The sequence below is a fragment of the Chionomys nivalis genome, chromosome 2 (genome assembly GCF_950005125.1).
Source record: "Chionomys nivalis chromosome 2, mChiNiv1.1, whole genome shotgun sequence".
In the NCBI taxonomy this organism is placed as follows: Eukaryota; Metazoa; Chordata; class Mammalia; order Rodentia; family Cricetidae; genus Chionomys; species Chionomys nivalis.
This window is the reverse complement of record NC_080087.1, coordinates 121,394,301-121,398,200: the sequence shown is the minus strand read 5'-3', so window position 1 is coordinate 121,398,200 and position 3,900 is coordinate 121,394,301.

Genomic DNA, 3,900 nt, shown 5'->3' with positions numbered 1-3,900 from the left:
AGTAAAAAAATGAGAGAAATGACTGCTAGGCATGGGGCTAAGATGCATGTCAGTGGTAGACATAAGCAGGTACTTTGCATGCGTGTGGACCTGAATTTAATCCTCAGCATACACCAACCCTCCCACCTACCCACCACCAGCAACCTGCACAGAGAGGAACAAAAAGGTAAAGGTGGAGATTTTGCTAATTAGATAAAGCACCTGTTACAAAGAGACGATTTGAGACAGGTAAGCCTCCACAGTGTGCCACTTGAAGAGCGGGTGCCTCCAATCATTGCACCTAAGGGATCAGCCTGGCTGAGATGAGTTGAACCTCCGAGGAAGCCCCGCCAGCTAAGGGGGCACCGCTCTGCAGAGGCACCCCTGATGTCCTGTGGCGGCTCCACTGTGTAAGTAGTTCCCACTTGACACTGATCAGATCTTTAGAGACTTACATTTAAAAGGATAGGAGTTACAGTCAGAAAGAGGAGACACAAGAGGACAAATGGCCGCGCAAATAGATACCTAGATGTTAGAGTCTCTGAAATAATCCTCTAAAAATGTTATTCTTTAAGCTTTATGCATGTATACAGTGACGTGCAATCATATCCACCTGCTCCACTTCACCCAAGAAAAGAGTACTAAGAAATCATAAAGCCTTGGATTCAGTCCCCATACTGAAGGATGGTGGGGTTTACTAGAAGTGACTTGAAACTCTGTTTGTTTGTTTGTTTGTTTGTTTGTTTGTTTGTAGACATGATCTCACTATATTACCTAGCCTCATCTTGAACTGGCAATCCTCCTGCCTCTTCTACCTTGAAATTATAGGTATGCACCATTATACCCTGGGGCTTTTTAAATTCAAGTCAGGGCCTTAAGAACTTGGATCATTGGAGCTGAAGAGATGGCTCAGCTATCAAGAGCACTTGCTGCTTTTGCAGAAGACCTGGGTTTGAGTTCCGGCACCCACAGCTCACAACTGACTATAACTCCAGTCCCAGGGTATCCAACATCACTCCCACAGGCACCGCATACGTGTGATGCATAAGCACATGCAGGAAAAACACTCATACACAGAAAATAAACAATTAAAAAATGTAAAAGAACTTAGAACACTGTTTTGCTGCTTGTGTTCTTAGCTGCTCAGGAGATGACAGATGGCTACTGAACTGGACCAGTCCCTGAATGATATCAGACAAAGCCTAATGCTTTTTCTGATTACCACCAAGCTGCCAACATTAGCACTGGAGAACTGAGGTGTTCCATTCTGGAGGCACCAATGGTCTGGGATATCGTGACCTCATCCTCAGGAGCCGGCATCGGTGACTGCCTCATCAGGGCACAACACACCCCAGGCTCTCTCCTTTTGCACTTAGACCTCAATCATCTCTATTTTGAAGAACAAAGAAAACTTTATTGCTTTAGAAATATAATTTCTTTTCTATAAAAGCAAAAGTTAGAAAACAAATGGGTTGTAAAGCATTGGATGACAAGGGCTGACAAGGTGGCTCAGCAGGTAAAGGCAATTGCTACCAAGTCTGACAATCTGAGTTTGATTCCCTGGACCCATGTGGTAAATGGAGAGAACATATTCTCACAAGTTGTCCTCTGACCTCCATACAAGCTACAAGCTAGCGCTGTCTCTCCCTCCTTCCCTTCTTTCCTCCCTCCCTCCCTCCTTTTCTTCCTCCCTTCCTCTCTTTCTCCCTTCCATGTCTCTCTCTCCCTCTATTTCTCTCTCTTTCTCTCTCTTTCTGTTTCTCTCTCTCTTTCTGTTTCTCTCTTTCTGTTTTCCTCTTTCTGTTTCTCTCTCTCTCTCTCTCTCTCTCTCTCTCTCTCTCTCTCTCTCTCATTAAAGTGCTTTTAAGGCCCAATATGGTAACACATACCTTTCATCCCAGCACTCAGGAGGCAGAGGCAGGCAGATCTCTGTGATTTTAAGGCCAGCTTGGTCTACATTAGTGTGTCCCAAATCAACCAGCGATGTGTAGAGAGACCCTGTCTCAAAAAAACAACAACAAAAATGTTTTGAGAAAGGATTGGAAAATACATCATAGGACCCAATAACTTAAACATCTGTTTGGCAAACGATCATGTTGCAGTTTTAGTAAATCTTACTCTAATGCTATAGTAGCAACGCAGCATATTTATAGTACATAATGAGATATATATATATATATATACGTGTACATATATATATGTACACATGCTCTAAACTCACATACACATATGAACTACATAGGATCCATACTGTTAAAATGGATTTTTCCCATTTTTTTCCCCTCATAGTTCTGCCATATGACCAGGTTTATCCAGCTCTAAACCTAGTGGCGCTGGGCCACAACCAGAGAGGTTCCAGGAACGCAGTTAGTCAAATGTCCTGCAGTGACTCAGGGTACAGCAGTTCTGAGCCAGCAGAGACGGCACCAGACCTGGAGGGAGCAGAGCATTGTCTCTGTACCTTCCGCTCGTGTGACCTTGCAGAATTTCAGCTTTCTCATTCACAAAATGAGAATAATGCCAGGCGTGGTGCTGCCTGCCTGTAATCTCGGCTCCCCAAGTGCCGAGGCAAGAGAACCATGAATTCCCGGCTAGCAACAAAGCAACAGCCTATTTCCAAAAATCGAAAACAAGAACAAAAAACAACCCCTACCTCACGGAGTTGTTAAGAGGCTTGGAAAATAAAAGCAGTCAGGGATAGATGTTCCATGTCAGTTGTGTTGATTCTCCGCTACCTTTGCTAGGGGCAGTAGCTGCCCTGCCTTCTGCGATCCTTCTACTGGGCACAGTTAGGGTTGCTGGGTTTGTGTGCTCTGACAGCAGTGGTCATTAGCAGGCCCGGCAACTTCCTTTTTAAAAACTTAGTTGTGGCCGGGCAGTGGTGGCGCATGCCTTTAATCCCAGCACTTGGGAGGCAGAGGCAGGCGGATCTCTGGGAGTTCCAGGCCAGCCTGGTCTACAAGAGCTAGTTCCAGGACAGGAACCAAAGCTACAGAGAAACCCTGTCTCGAAAAAACAAAAAACAAAACAAAAAAAAAATTTAGTTGTGTAAGCCAGGCAGTGGTGGTACACCCCTTCAATCCCAGCACTCTGGAGGCAGAGGCAGGTGGATTTCTGAATCTGAGGCTAGTCTGGTCTACAGAGAGAGTTTTAGGATAGCCAGAATACACAAAGAGAACCTGTCTCAAAATAACAACAACAACAAAGCTTAGTTGTCTATGTGTAATGTGTATGTATGCAGGCATATGTATGTGTTCATACGTGAGAGCAGGAGCCCATGGTGTACATGCATAGGTCCGAGGGGAAGTCTGAGTCTTAGCCTTTGTCTTGCAAACTGCTTACGGCTGGGTCTCTTGACTGTTTGCTGGTAGGTACACCAGGTTAGCTGGCCTGTGGACTCTCCTGTTTTCACCTCCCAACTCCTTGCAGGAGCCCCATGAGCAACTGTGTGTGGATTCTGCAGATTCAAAATCAGACCCTCACCTTGTAAGCAAGCACTTCACTCACCGAGCCACCTCCCCATCACCAGGTCCTGCGTCTCCGCCAGGTAACGTCTACCTGAACATGGTAGTGTAACAGACATGGAGGGAAAGAGGAGGCAACTGGCAAAACAGATGTCTTGTCCCCAGAAACTTTTTATTTCACCCTCCAGAGAAACCATTCCAATAAAAGGCAATTACAAAGGCCCAAATGCTGTTCATAAATGAGCTAAGGAAAGTGCATTTTAAACTAGATAGGCTAACAGGTAAAATGAATTTCATCTAGGAAAATATGAAATCAAGAAACAATTAGCGAGGGGTAGAAACCTGCTGGAGGGAAACAGATGATTGCAATGGACGGGTGAAAATGCCACTCAAAGGTGTGGGACAAACAGAATGGCAGCCTTAGCAATGATGAAGCGTCAAGTCAATGACCTAGGCA